This window comes from Arachis hypogaea, chromosome 7, assembly GCF_003086295.3.
Source record: "Arachis hypogaea cultivar Tifrunner chromosome 7, arahy.Tifrunner.gnm2.J5K5, whole genome shotgun sequence".
In the NCBI taxonomy this organism is placed as follows: Eukaryota; Viridiplantae; Streptophyta; class Magnoliopsida; order Fabales; family Fabaceae; genus Arachis; species Arachis hypogaea.
In genome coordinates, this window is record NC_092042.1 from 65,558,532 (window position 1) to 65,575,502 (window position 16,971).

Genomic DNA, 16,971 nt, shown 5'->3' on the forward strand with positions numbered 1-16,971 from the left:
AAATCTTCTATTTTCATAAGGTTTTTGTGACTGGTATTAAAAAGGTCCAATAATGTATGTATATTGGACCTTTTGAGACAATTATAGATCCTGGGAGGCAATTCTAATTGGTCAATAAAAAAAGATTTTAATTCTATCTCTTTTTTGTTTTTTCTTAGTTTAGCCAATGTATCATGAAAAGTGAAACCGGGTAAAGTAACTTTGTGTTGATTTTTTTCTAATTTCAAGTTTTCTGCTCCCGCATGTAAAAAAGGAAGAAATAGGTCAATCAAATTACGGGAGGCTTCATAAAGCGCTTCTTTAGGAGTTAAACTCCCATTTGTCCATATTTCGAGAAAGAGTATTTCTTGTTTTTCATTCCCATTCACATAAGAATGAATACTATGATTTGCGTTTCGAACAGGCATGAATACTGCATCTATAGGATAACTTCCGTCTTGAAAGTTTTTTAGTCTTTTTATACAATATCCGCGATTCCTCTCGATTTGTAATCTAATACACAAATTAATGGGTTCTATTAGGTTAGCTATATGTTGCGTATTATCAACAATTTCCACAGAAGGTGGTAAAATGATGTCTTGAGCGGTTACATATCCGGGACCGTTGATACAAATAGATGCGTCTCGAGTCCCATACAGATTACTTCTCAATACTATTTCTTTCAAATTCGTTAAAATTTCATGTACTGATTCTTGAATACCTACTATGGTCGAATATTCATGTGGTATTTTCTCAGATTTTGCACGTGTGATACATGTTCCCTCTATTTCTCCAAGCAAAACTCTTCGCATCGCAATGCCTATTGTATCAGCTTGGCCTTTCATAAGTGGAGACAGAATAAAGCGTCCATAATAAAGGCGCTTACTGTCTACTCTTGATTCAACACACTTCCACTGTAGTGTTCGAGTAGATACTCTAATTTTCTCTCGAACTATAGTAATCAATTCTTTTTTTCAAATCCTTGAATTGTTTATTTCTCTTGTCTTGAAATTTATTCTATGTTTTCTATTTTTATCTTTTGTTTTACATTACACACGTCATTTTTTAGGGGACCTACACCCATTATGTGGCATAGGGGTTACATCCCGTATAAAATTTAAGAGTATGCCACTTCTACGAATAGCTCTTAATGCCGCATCTCTTCCGAAACCGGGACCCTTTATCATGACTTCTGCTCGTTGCATGCCTTGATTCGCTACTGTTCGAATAACATTTCCTGCTGCGGTTTGGGCGGCAAATGGTGTTCCCCTTCGCATACCTTTGAATCCACAAGTACCTGCGGAGGACCACGAAATTACCCGACCCCGTACATCGGTAACAGTGACAATGGTATTGTTGAAACTAGCTTGAACATGAATAACGCCCTTTGGTATTTTACGAGCATGTTTACGTGAACCAATACGTCCATTTTTACGCGAACCAATTTTGGGTATAGGTTTTGCCATATCTTATTATCTTTTTATTATTTCATAATTATTATCTCATAACCTAAAAGGAAGTCTGAGATGTATGGATATATTCATTTCATGTCAAAAAAACAGATGTTTTACTATATTTTTTTTTAATTAGAAACTAGAATTAATATTCTCAAAATTGGCATTCTATTTGTGTTAATATACAACTAACAAAAATAGAATTTCCAATTTTAGATCCCCAAAATCTCTCTATCTAATATCTCTTTTTTATATTGTATTCTATTAGAATAGTTCTAATATATATATATATATATATATATATATATATATATATATATATATATATATATATATATATATATATATATATAATCATTGATATATATTATATATATAAGAAAATTTTGAAATATTCAAAATAGAATTTCTATATTCATTCAATTCAATTACATACTGGATCCAAATAAAACTTGGTTCGAAACGATAAAAGCAACGTGCGGCTTGAAAGACATAATTAGATTAGCTGTGGATTCTTCTATCCACTATTTTTTCTAGTATATGGAAATGGGAGTGCTCTTGGCTCGACATCGTTTGTTTTGTTCCACTGGAACTGGGTGTTTGGGGAACAGGAGAGGGGTTGATGATCTAAATAATACACGATGGAATTCGAGTTGATTTTTGTTTTCTCAGGGGCAAGTATGGAAGGGTAGCGAAAATTAATAAAATAAATTAGAACAACTTATTAAGTATCTTTTTTATAGAGAAAGCGAAAAGATAAAATTTGAGCAAGGTAAATAATAGTAAATTTTGTTGGAATTGATAAAAAAAACTATTGCAAGCAAAAGTGTATTCCGGGATACAATCCTGAATTTGTATAATTCAAAGAAAAAAAAAAGAAATGGTTGGTATGTTGCTGTTTTTTTTTGAAACGATTTAAGATCCCTTAAGTAATGTCTAAACCTAATGATTCAAGGAAAAGCTAAAAGATCCTGGACCAAGTAAATACCAATTCAAAATTGTCGCAATAATTCTATTACCCCAATAATTCTATTACTTCTATTAAATACAATGAAGAGAAAAGGATTAGATTAGAAGAAAAAAGAGGGGGCAATAAAAGAGGGGTACTAGAATTGATGAAAAGGAATTCCAGCACATATAGTGACATACATAGTGAAATAATACTATGTGTTCTCACCAAAAAGAATGATTTTTTTTATATCCACTCGCTCCTTATTAACTTATTACTAGTTACCAATCCTAGTGATTGGATTTATATATATTAGTAAAAAAATGTGATAGAATATTTTGAATATTCTATATTTATGTTTAATGATTTTTCTTCGAATGACTATTCATCTATTGTATTTTAATGGTAATAGAGGAAAAACTCTATGGAAAAAGGGTGGTTCAATTCTATGCTGTTTTATAGGCAGTTAGAATACAGGTGTCGGCTAAGTAACTCAATGGATAGTTTTGGTCCTGTTGAAAATACCAGTGCAAGTGAAGACCCAATTTTGATTGATATGGAAAAAGACTTTCCTAGCTGGAATGATAGTGACAATTCTAGTTACAGTAATGTTGATTATTTAGTCGGTGTCAGGAACATTAGAAATTTTCTATCTGATAAAATTCTTTTAGTTAGGGATAACAATAGCCAAAGGAACCGTTATTCCATATATTTTGATATTGAAAATCAAGTTTTGGAGATTTCTAATGATCCTTCTTTTCTAAGTGAACCAGAAAGTCTTTTTGATAGTTATAATAAGAATTCTAGCTATCTGAATAATGTCTCTAAGAGACATGAGAATCATTACATGTATGATACTAAATCGAGTTGGAAAAATGGCATTCATAATTGCATTGAAAGTTATCTTCGTTCTCAAATCTGTATTGTTAGTCACATTTTAGGTGAAAGTGATAAATACAATGACAGTTACTTTTATACTTCTATTTGTGGTAAGGGCGGAAATAGTAGTGAAAGCGAGGGTTCTTCCATAAAAACAACTATCACGAATGAGAATTTAACTAAAAGAGAGGATTCTAAAGATCTCGATGAAACTCAAAAATACAAGCATTTATGGATTGAATGCGAAAATTGTTATGGATTAAATTATAGGAAATTTTTTAAATCAAAAATGAATATTTGTGAACACTGTGGATATCATTTGAAAATGAGCAGTTCAGATAGAATCGAACTTTCGATTGATCCAGGTACTTGGAATCCTATGGATGAAGACATGGTCTCTATGGATCCCATTGAATTTCATTCGGAAGAGGAATCCGAATCCTATAAGAATCGTATGGACTCTTATCAAAGAAAGACAGGATTAACTGAGGCTGTTCAAACAGGCACAGGTCAACTAAACAGGATTCCTGTAGCAATTGGGATCATGGATTTTCAGTTTATGGGGGGTAGTATGGGATCTGTAGTAGGCGAGAAAATAACTCGTTTGGTCGAACATGCTGGCAATCAACTTTTACCTCTTATTCTAGTATGTGCGTCCGGAGGAGCACGTATGCAAGAAGGAAGTCTGAGCTTGATGCAAATGGCTAAAATATCTTCTGCTTTATATGAGTATCAAAAAAATAAAAGGTTATTCTATGTATCCATCCTTACATCTCCTACTACTGGTAGGGTGACCGCCAGTTTCGGCATGTTGGGCGATATCATTATTGCCGAACCCGATGCTTACATTGCATTTGCGGGTAAAAGAGTAATTGAACAAACGTTGAATACGACAATACCCGAAGGTTCACAAGTAGCTGAATATTTATTCCAAAAGGGCTTATTTGATTCAATCGTACCGCGTAATCCTTTAAAAGGGGTTTTAAGTGAGTTATTTCAGCTCCATGCTTTCTTCCCTTTGTGAAAAATTTAGCAGAACTTAAAAGATTTTTTTTCTTTTTCCAAATAAAAAAATTTAAAAGTGTATTATAATACCTATGTTCCTTGCGGAAATAGAAGGCGAAATCAATCCATTTTTTTAGTTCTACGTTTTACATTCATTCTTTCTATTTTTTATTATTTTAATAATATATTATTATATATAGAATTAGATTCTATTTTATACTCCTCAATATACTCTTTTCTACTCATCCTATTCCTATTAACTGAATATATATATATATTCAGTTAATAGGAATAGGATGAGTAGAATCCATAAAAAATACTTATCGAAAAAAGTGATCCATTGAGTCATACTAAGTATATTTGAATTCTATTGATTATAGACTATCTTTCTAACAATATAAGAAAAAAATGCGATATATAAATTCAATATTCTATAATTAATAATTATATATAGCAGGTACAAATATTAAATCGAGGTACCCATTCTATGATAAACTTACCTTCCATTTTTGTGCCTTTAGTGGGCCTAGTATTTCCGGCACTTACAATGGCTTCTTTATTTCTTTATGTTCAAAAGAACAAGATCTTTTAGATACGGACAATAGGCACAAATCAAGTATATTTTTTTTAGATCAGGGAGCAACTTGATGAATAATCACTCCTAAAGGTTTACACCATAATAGTGCTAGTTGATGAGAGTTACTTCGGAAACAAAGAAGAATCAAGTCAAATTCATTTACTTGGGTTTGGTTTATTTATTCTAACAATTCCAATAAAACAGAACTGGATCTAATATGAGTTGGCGATCAGAACGTATATGGGTAGAACTTATAGTGGGGTCTCGAAAAACTAGCAATTTCTGCTGGGCCTTTATCCTTTTTTTAAGTTCATTGGGGTTCTTATTGGTTGGAATTTCCAGTTATCTTGGTAGGAATTTGTTATCTTTATTTCCGTCTCAGCAAATTCTTTTTTTTTCCACAAGGAATCGTGATGTCTTTCTATGGAATCGCGGGTCTCTTTATTAGTTCATATTTGTGGTGTACAATTTGGTGGAATGTGGGTAGTGGTTATGATCGATTCGATAAAAAAGCGGGAATAGTATGTATTTTTCGTTGGGGATTTCCTGGAAAAAATCGTCGTATTTTTATTCGATTTCTTATGAAAGATATTCAGTCCATCAGAATAGAAGTTAAAGAGGGTATTTCTACTCGTCGTATCCTTTATATGGAAATCATAGGACAGGGGGCCATCCCCCTGACTCGTATTGACGAGAATTTAACTTCACGAGAAATTGAACAAAAAGCTGCGGAATTGGCCTATTTCTTGCGTGTACCAATTGAATTACTTTGAAAAAAAGAAATGAAACTGAAAAAATGAATGCTTTCTTCGGAAAAAGAGATTTTGTTTTGATAGAAGGGGCCCTCTTTGGATTCGAAATCCGACTAATATTCATTACGCGAAGTGTTCCTCCGTATATTCATTAAAAGGTCTAATTGCTTCGAATCTTAGTAATTGATGTCCTTTGCTGAAAGAAAATAATATTGTATTTTTTCGTCACGCCAAAATTGGCAGTGGATTCTTTCGATTTTTAGTCTATTTCTTTATTGTTTCTAAATTCAAGAACTAATTCCCGAATTGAAAATAAAAAAAACGCGGGAATAGATTATAGATTTTCTATGACTTGTAATAGAACTTATGCTTGATAGAAACATTATTATCATCCTATATAGTTGACGGATGAGATAAAGCTAAAGCTGAGTTCGTTCATTAAATAAAGACGAAAAATGGCAAAAAAGAAAGCATTCATTCCCTTTCGATATCTTACACCTATAGTCTTTTTGCCCTGGTGCATCTCTTTCACATTTCAAAAAAGTCTGGAATCTTGGGTTACTAATTGGTGGAATACTAAGCAACCTGAAATTTTCTTGAATATCATTCAAGAAAAGATTATTCTAAAAAAATTCATAGAATTCAAGGAACTATTCCTCTTGGATGAAATGCTAAAAGAATACCCGGAACTACGTTCACAAAATCTTCGTACCAAAATATACAAAGAAACCATCCAATTGATCACGACGCAGAAGATTGTTCAATAGTTCAAAATAGTGAGTTTTCATCAAAATAATAGTTTCGGAAGTTTACCGGCTTGCCGGAAAGGTCAAACCGTGAAAAATAGAGTTTTATGTGAAAACAGGATTTGTGCGTACGCATAGGTCTTATGCGTACACACACAACAGAGCGTCCTTCCCAACCCGTGCGTACGCGCACACACAAGAATTCCTACAACTTCAATAATTCAGTTTTTGGCATATAATTTTCGACGTTCATAACTTCCTCTACAAAATTTCAATTTTCTCAAATTTATACCGTTTTAAAGCTATTGAAAATATCTTTAATTTGAAATAGATTTAATTTAAATCCAAAATTTGAGGCTTAAGTTATAAATCGCCAAGTTCACTAAAAATCCGTTGTTACCAAAAATTACCAATACCTCAACTCTTCAATGTTTTCATTTTCAAACCAAAATTTTTCACCCAAAACAACCCCAAAATCCATCCAAAACCCTTCCATACTCTCTTTACCCCTTTCTCAACATAACAATATCCAATCCTTATCAATTTCAATCCCATAAATTCATATCCAAACAACAATATCATAAATTAACAACATAACATTCATTATCAATATTCATCATTCATCAACTTCATCAACAATTAACAATTCACCACATTATCATAAATGGCTCAATAGGTACATCCAAAAAGCACTAATCCATAATGAACCCAACTACTCCAACTTATCCTACGGTCAACTAGCCTATGTTTTCACAAAACATTATATATTATCTACGAGAAACCAAAATCATACCTTGGCCGATTCCTTCCTAAGTTCAGATCACAGATATATACATATAAATACTTTTTAGGAATTATGATTTTCCTCACATCACAGATTCAGTGATTCATAGCTTCAATCCATACTCTATAGCCATGCAAGAGAAACCCAATCCTCACCCAGAATTTTCTTATTTTTGGCTTTTTCACAAAAAACCTCATAGCTCCCGTTATCGTTGTTGCTGAGTCCATCGCCGCCTACCCCTTCACAGCTCCCATCTTCCTTCATAACTCATGTCACCATCGCTGCTTATCTTGTTACCTTCAATTTCATCACTTAGTCGCCGTCGCTATGAGTTCGGGCATTACCGTTGCAGCTTCATCTGAGTATGTCACCGAATAAAATAAATTTTTTATTCAAATTGTACCAGTTGGAAATAGGCATGCATGAGATCATTTTTGCATGTAATTTCTGAATTTTCTCATCCAAATTTGATCTATGTGATTGAGTATTTTAGTTTGGCGATCATCGTAGTTTCGTTGCAACAGTAATGTGATGATAAAAGTTGCGGTAATTTCATAACTAATATATGAGACAGACCAGATTATTAAAATAATTAGGGAAATAACATTCAGATGTGCACATAAAATTTATAAGATGTGATTATCTCAGGAAAATATATATGTATAGCCCAAGTGGAAAATTGTTAGAAAATTATTATTTCTTAATATATTTATGGGCAATACATATATTAATTATAATCGCAAATTAAGTAATTTCACATTAAATGACTTATATAATGGTGATCTCATTTATTGTCATAAATGTTGAATTAAATAAGTCATTATTACTTTTGATTTGGATAAATGAGATTAAAATCATAGATACTATTTTATTTGAGTTTTAGGGTTTAATGAGTGTCACACTCAAATATAAATAATGACTTTAGGATTTTGGTCTTCAACACATCAAACTCGCCTTCGTAACTTTTTTTTCCACAGTAGAATTATGATTCAGCCCTATCAGAAATACAAAGATTTTGGTTGACGAAGATCAAAGAACCACAAGAGTCAAACTCTCTAATCTCAATCATACTCTCGAATGAAAAGACGCTTCTGCGCTCTTAGTTATATTTCTTAATGATTTAACATGAATGAGCTTGAGATTGAAAAATCCTAAAATTTTAAGCTAAAATAGAATTTTTATTCAATCAAATGATAATAAATAATTTTATTGAATTAAATTAAATTAATGTGATCATTGAATGATAAAGAATGCTAGAAAAATGAATAAATAATATTTTAAGAGTATAGAAATATTAAATTATCATTTTAATTACTTTGTTAATCAACGATAATAAATATCTTAAGTTAATTAAATTTTTACAAAAAATTATACACCTACAATGATTTCATTTCTTCAAAAATCTTTTGAAAATACAATGATTCAATGAGAGGTTAACTATTGAGAATTGAATATAGTATTTTTAAATTCATATTTTCAATAAAAAGATGTACTTAGTTCTATCCATCCTAATTAATTTTATATTCACTATTACTTATCCATCTAAATAATTTTAACATTGATAGAAAATTATTTTTAGATGCAAAAAATTTAAAATATATTTATTCTATTTCAAAAATCAATATTCATATTTTACTTAGAATTTCAACAAATATGGCAAAAAATATTATATTTTTAGTTGAAAAAATAAAATATCTATAAATACATTTTTGTGCTTTAACTTTAGATTTTTTTAAAAAAATTGGCAAGTTAATGGAATCAAATCATATTTCTATAACATATATAAGAATGTATATTACACATAAATAAAAAAATTAGGTATAGTAAGAACAAATACATAAATTAAAGTAAAATTTAAAAAAATAAGAACCAATAAAATATTGAAAAAAAGATATATAAATATAAGAGAAACAAAATTATTAGATGGAAGAGAAATAATTTAATAAATTTTATGTGTATATAAAAGAAATAAAAAGAAGATATACAATACCTTGTTTTAGCAAGATTTATGGGAATAAACACATAGAATAAGAGAATAAAAAAAATAATAAAAGTTTGTGTGTATAATAATAATTTTATATAATTTTATTATTATTAGAAAGGGTAAGAGAGAGAGCAGTAGAGAAAAAGTTTTTGTGTATTCAAGTTGTGTAAAATGATACAATATAAAAGAAAATTTATTACAAGTGTTAAGAGAATCGAAATAATAAAGACGTAATGTCCTATAATAAATATTTAGATATGTTAAATAATGCTTATTGATCTAATTGATCCTAATTATACTCTAACATACCTCTTCAAACTCAAGTGACAATTTGAATTTGAAACTTATTTGAAACAACTAAAAAAAGCATAAACTGATAGAACGGGTGCAGATAGAACTGTCAGAAGGAAGCACAGACGGAACTGTCGGAAGGAAGCTCAGACGGAACTACCATAAGGAAACGCAGACGGAATTGCTGGAACGAAGTATAGACGAAACTGCCGGAAGGGAACGCAGACGGAATTGTCGCAAGAGTGGCCAATTGCTGAGAAGATGGCGAACTGCCGCAAAACTATTGAAAAGTGACAAAGTGCAAAGAGATGACAAACTATCGAAAGGTGACGAAAAACATATGGTTTCTCCATGAGAATAAGTAAGTAGTGGATGAGCTAATCGGTAAGGTCAGAAAAGCATCAAAGCATTGACAAAAGAGAAGGAAAAAAATGGCACGGAAGAAAAGTATGAAAAGTATGGTGATTTCATCAGAAGAAAATTAACTTATCCTCTTCAAAGAGGATACCATAGTTCTGATACCATGTTAGAAAGGGGAGAAGGAGCAATAGGAGAAATGTTTGTGAGTATTCAAGTTGTGTAGAATGATAGAATATAGAATGGTATTTATAGGTGATAAGAGAATCGAAATAATAAAAATGTAATATCCTATAATAAATATTCAGATATGTTGAATAATGCTAATTAATCTAATTGATCCTAATTATACTCTAATAATTATATTCAATTAATTGATATACATAATATTAAATTGTGTGATACTTAAATATCTAATTAAATCAATTAGCTAATATAATTAAGTCATCGTAATAAATTATATTTAATGAGTTAAAAAAAATAAATTAAGAAATACTCTCAGAAGCATGCCACGTCAACTTTATCATTAAGTGTAAAAATCTAATTTTTATATAATAGAATAAATAGAATAGATTATAAAAAAAGAGATTATATTATAATTAATTATTTTTATTTATATATATTTGTATTATTATTTGACAATTTACTTGTCATTTTTTATCAAATAAATTTTAATTAATTTTACTATTTATTTAAAAAAAAAGTTATGAAGATTATCCTGTCGACTTGCCAATTCGTTATAAAACATAACGGATTAGTATTTTAAGCTAATGAAAAGTACAAGCCAAAAAGAAAAAGTTTTTGTCACTAGTGCAGCAAACTAAAACTTATCAAAAAAAAAATATATCAAAATGATATTGTAGATTCTTAAAAAAACAACCATTTTATTTTGACCTGTGAGGCTAATCTGTCCTATTTTTAGAAGTACCTTGGTGGAGCGAAGCAAATAACATGCTTTCCCATTCCCTACTTTTAAACTTTTACAAGCTTACTCATGCAATGCACGGATACCATCTATGTATATAAACATGACATATGAATATATTTAGATATTTATAAGTGATATATATCCATTTTAATTTAATCATTAATGTTTTATTCAATCGCTTAAATAAATTATTATTTAACATTTAACTTTGTAAATAGTTCATCTAAATTTGTTTACCAATCCTTTTTATATATCAAATAAATTATAGAAAAATAATGTAAAATTAATAATCAACATAAAATTATATATATATATATATATATATATATATATATATATATATATATATATATATATATATGATTAGGAATTGTAGTTAAAAATAGAACAATAAATTTTGAAACACATAAACATTTTATTCCATTAAAAGTGTATAATTCAATTTTTTTATAAGATTTTTTTCTATAATTGAGATTTAAATTTTATGGGTAGATGCAGTGGTTCGCTCCACTTGTTCCGAGTTAAAATTTGAAATTTTGTTGACCTTCCATTATAAGATGTGGTCGGATATTTATACCTTTTCAAATGATTCCTCCAAAAGAAGTGAATACCTCTTGGGGATGTACACACTGAAGGATTATCCGGGTTCGTTACCGTCATATTGGGTTTGACTGTATAACCGACAGATGAGCTCATTGGCTGTAGGGCAGACAAGTATCATTTGCATTTGTGTGTATTGATTGGGTATGCATCTTGTATTTGGTTTGCCTTGTTGAATAACTGTATCTATTTGCTATTTGATCTAATTGCTCTATCTGTTGTATTCTCTCTATTTGTGTATTCTTTATATTGCTTTGTATGTGTTTGAATAACTGAGAGATTCCTTATGTTAGTGGTGGTGACGCTGAAGATTTATTTCTGATGTGGTGATTGGAGGTTTGTAGAAAACTGAGAATAAATGGATAGTTTAGAATCCCTTAGGTAAGTTACTATTTTTTGGTTTAGTGAAAACTTTATGCTTGGATTAATGTGGAAGATTAAGATTTCTTAGAGAGTTTCTGTTACTTTATATTGTATTGATTCGACACTTTTACCCTACTGAGAACCCCCTTGGGTTGGGTTCTCACCCACATATTATTTTTATTTTTCAGATGCAGGTCCCAACACTTCTCAGTGAGCGGGAGTCTTATTTGAAAGATGACGAAGAAGACTTTTGTTTATATTTTAGAATCTCTCATTCTTTTGAAAAAACTTACGTGATGTATTTATTTATTTTAAAGACTTATTTATAAAGGCTTATGATGTATTCTTGAAAAGATATATTAGGTTATGTATATCAACTGTTTTACTGTTGTAACTCTAGTCGGATTAATCTTCGCAGCTGAGACTAGTAAATATATATATATATATATATATATATATATATATATATATATATATATGTATGTGTCTTTAATCTTATTTTTCCTTTAAACTTTTAATTATTTATTTTTTCGATGCGCTTACGCATATTATTGAGTGGCGATTTCTCTTTTATCCAAGGTTTAAAATCCTTTTACAAGTTTCTAACTTAATATCATCTTTTATACATAAATAATTATATTTTAACGTAGCAACAAACCCTATTTTATGACTTAAACATAAAGATTTAAGGGTAGGATGTTACAAAAGTCATCAAAGAACTTCTTTGCACTTTCATCCCTTCCAGCACATCATATCTTTTCTCTTAAAAAACCAAAATATTTCTAGTTTTTCAGATAGAATACAAACAAGTGTAAAAAAAAAAAAAAAAAATCTCTTTGTTCTTTTAGGATTTTTAGCATGTTCTTAGTCCAGGATTGTAGACTTACCTGATTTTCCGTCTTTGGACTTAACGTGAAATGTATTAAAAACCAAATTCTTTGTGAAAATCCACAATCTCTAAACAAATTCATATCAAATTCTTCTTTTTAGAAACATCTCTAGCAAAGAGTTAGGCACTTTGTTCCTCTTCTTTTCTTTACAAATTAAGCTTTGTTGGTATAGAATTTCTCATCAACCTCCACACAAAATTCAAAATTCTTGGGTGAATATTGAGCTTCCATAGTGCACTCCAATTTAGTTTTTTAGGGTATGTTTGGGCGCTATTATTTTGTAAAAAAAAGATTTTTTTTCAATAAAAAAAGATTTTTTTTATTTTTTAAACGTGTTTGACAAATTTCTAGTAATAAAAGTAAAAGCACTAGTAAAATAAAAAAAGATTTTTTTTGAGAAACTGTAGTTTACATCTTTTTTTAAAAAATCTTTTTTCCTTAAAAAAAGATGTTTTTCATGTAATAAATAAAAAAAAGTACTTTTATATTGTTATATCCAAATATAATTGATAGATAAAAAGACTTTTTTATATGAGATATTCAAACATAAAATTACTTTTACTTCTCTATAAGATCTTTTAAAAAAAAGATAACTAAAAAAAATCTTTTTTTAAAAGTTCACCCAAACAAGCCCTTAGTTTGGACTCCTCTCTCACTAGTGTTCTTGCCCTTAATCATTTTCCTTATCTTGTGATATGCGCCTTAGACTTGGTATTCACCTTGCCTTGAGAACTTCCAAGAGAAAGAGTCTTCTTGCTGTGATCAAAGTTAAGGAAAGTTTCCTTGATCAAGTTCTCGTTCCAGCCACTGCCCTCAGAATTCATTAGCTCCCTAACCACCACATCCATCTGCCAATCATGTCTTTGACTTCAGACTTTGAAGCCATTTTGGATTCGAATTTACAGATCCTCCCAAATTTTCACTATTCTTCCATTCTCTGTTCTCCATAACCCCTCCCCCCATTTGTATCACCCACTTCGAGTTTCAAATACTTCTCCAAGAGTAGCCAGTGACTCAAGGTTCTTGATGATCCTTCATGCTTGCTTCGCCAGCAGTGCTTGGTTGAAAGCTTCGAAGTTTCTGAAGCCAAGACCTCCCTCCTTCTTTGGACTGCATAATCTGAACATTTCTTTCCCTTTCTTTATATCCCCAACAGAACTGATTTATCATAGAATCCAAATGATTGTAGAAACCTTTTGATAGCATGAAACAACCCATAATATAACTTGGGATAGCTTGGATAACCGACTTTACTAACACCTCTTTCCCCGTTCTTGATAAACATTTCTCCTTTCAGCCAATAAGTTTCTTTCTCACTTTCTCCTGAACATAGTTAAAGACCTCTTTCTTAGACCTTCCCACAAAAGTAGGTAGTCCAAAATAGTTGGAGTGACTCTTCACTTCCTTTAAACCAAGCCAATCTTCAATGATCATCTGTCTGGTAGGTGGCACATTTCGACAAAATGAGATGTTGTCCAAATGCTTTTTAATAGGAAATGAGAATATCTAAAACATTTAAAAAATAGGATGCTGTCATCTACAAAGAAGAGATGTGATATTTTCTGCACTGTCCCCTAATGTAGTGGTTGTTTTGTGCTTTCGTCAGTAAGCTCGAGAACACCTCTAGTTGGCTAGAAGGATCTACTAGGGATGCTATTTAGCTAAATAGAGAAAGAGACAATGCTTACACATCTCCAAATCAGCGTTACCCATTTGTCCGGGAACCCCGTTGAGATAAGCATGAGCTTTAAGAACTCCTTAATCATGTCCAATTTCATTCTAAGAAAATCCTTCTGCCCTTGAGTCTTCTTCTGCATGTAGTGGAAAATTTCGAAGGCACTTTGAAACTCGCCCACCATCTCCGACAACACCTGCTTCAGCCTATTTGCAATGGTTTTAGTCATCAATTCGAACAAAACGTTGCAAAGGGATATTAGGCTAAAGTCTTTGGTATGTTTCAGCTTGTGTATTTTAGGGATAAGACAAATGAAGGTTGAGTTAATTGGGGTTGGATTAGCATTGTGGTTTAGGATTTGTAGGCCACTTAAGACACTTGTTCACCCACTACTTTCCAGGGGCTTTCGTTGGATGAATTTGGTTAAAGGCTTATGCTATTTCTTCTTTTGTAAAGTCCACATTTTCCTACTTTACTCTTCCCCTTACTACCTTTACAACATTTTCAGCTTTCTCAACATCCTCTGAAAGGAAAAGATTACCTTTTCTCTCTTCCCATCTTCTTCATTCACTATGCCCGCTTCATCAACAATGCTATCAATGTAGCTTTTATCCCTGCTTCTCAACCAGTTCATTCTAGAGCGTTGGGCCCACCAGGTTTCTTACGCTTTTAATAGCTCATCCAGTTCCTTTTCCCCGACTCTCTTCCTTTTAATCACCTCATGAGTATGTGGACGAGCATCTAGAGTAGAAAGCATGTTTTGGATATTTCTTATATGCCCTTCACTTTCTTCCTAGGCTCTTCTAATCACATCCCCACACTCTTCTTTTTGGAGCCAACATTTTTCAAATGTAAACAAGTGTGGTTTGTTTCTTCTCCTATTACTCTCCCCCAAAAGGTCCATTCATTATACAATCGTTCACCATGGCATTCCGTTAACAGCAATTAGATTTAAATTCAAAATTATTTAACTTTTATATGTAAAATTTTTTTAAAAACTAATATTAAATTTGAATACAATTGTAAGCATATTATATATTTTAGTGTTTGGAGAAATTCATCACCTAATATATATTGCAAATTAAACTTAAATACTATAGTGCAAGAATAAATGTAATGTTTCAATAATTAAAAATAATGTCCACCTTTTCATGAATCATGATATTATATATTTTTAATATTATTATTACAACTAAATAATATTAAAAAATAAAAATTGTTGAAAAAATAGGTGATATATAAATGACAAAAATAATATATAATTGATAAACACAATTAAATAAAAAGTTAAAACTTAAAGATATTGTAAGAATATTATATATTTTAGTGTTTTAGGAGTTCATCATCTAATATATAATGAGAAAATTATTTTGTAAACTAACTAAAATAAAAAACTTAGTCATCAATCAAAATTTTCAAATAATTGTACAAAACATTAGCAAAGATAAAGGAAAAGGAGTGAGAGACATAAGATATGTGAGAGGAAATAAAAAAAATATCTGAAATGAATGTTGATTTATATAATAAATATGAATAGAAGTGAGAATAAAAAGAGAGAATAAATTAAATTTTATTAAATAATTTATATCTTTAATGAAATAATATTACTACTAAAGGCATAGAGTAACCTACATAGAAATTAAGAGTAAAAAGAGAATATTTAAAAGTAAGGTTAAATATTACATAGGAAGAATAAAAAGTGATGTGAAGAAAAATTATAAAATGACAATTTCACTAAAATATTTATATAGTAATATTAAAAGTTATTTAATATGCCAAGAGTTTATTGTGTTATTACTTAATTTTTCTTTTTATATATTATAATAAATTAACAGATAGATAGATAGATAAATACGCAAATAGATTCTTACAAATAAAATTTATTTTTCAAATAAAATATGCCACATTAGAATTTAGATAATTGATATGAATTAAAATTTTTATATTTTTTTTGTAGAATTAGATAGTTTAGTATATGAAACTATGAGATTAATGTTAAATTGATTATATACTATTCTCTATGATATTATAAATGTAGTTCTAAAATAGATGTTTTTTCTATATTGTTGAAATGGATGACATGGTAATTTTATGTAAAACTTAAATCTTATATGTCATTCATTCACTATAATACTACTTTTGGGCTCTCCTTTAATATATTATAATTTATAATAGATATTAAAAGTGAGTAAAATGAGATCATAAAATAATTTTTATAATTCAATTACATCTAAAGTGAGTAAAATGAGATCATAAAATAATTTTTATAATTCAATTACATCTATTAAAGATAAAAGTATAAACATAAAAAACATAGAGTAACTAAAGGAAATAATTGTCAAGATAGTAAGATGGAAAAAAAAAATTCTAAGTCATAATACAAAGAAAAAAAGTAGGCTAGGCCACCTTAGAGAAAAATATAATGTGGCACAATAGAAAAATCATAGGTGTTTGAGATTGATTCTCAGACTATCTCAGTATCTTGGTTTCTCTTTTTATTTATTATAAATACATAAATTGATAAATAGATTGTTTTGGTTTTTTCTTTTATATATTATAAATATAGATGTTCATACGGATGGGATCGGAATTCACTTTCTCATATACCAACTTGTGTAAATTTTAGGAGTTAAATTCTTTGTTAACAGTGAATTTTCCTTTCTTTTCCCCTATTTTTATTTAAATTGCATTAGCTTGTAAGCAGTCTATATTGTTCAAATTATTGTGTCTACACAATCATGCCAAAACAACTCCTATC

At 29.8% G+C, this 16,971-nt stretch overlaps 1 pseudogene; it reads right to left on the reverse strand.

Moving 5' to 3' along the window:
* Window positions 1–295: 295 nt before the first annotated feature.
* LOC140174388 (DNA-directed RNA polymerase subunit alpha-like) lies at window positions 296–1,445 on the reverse strand (annotated as a pseudogene).
* Between the last annotated feature and the right edge of the window lie 15,526 nt (window positions 1,446–16,971).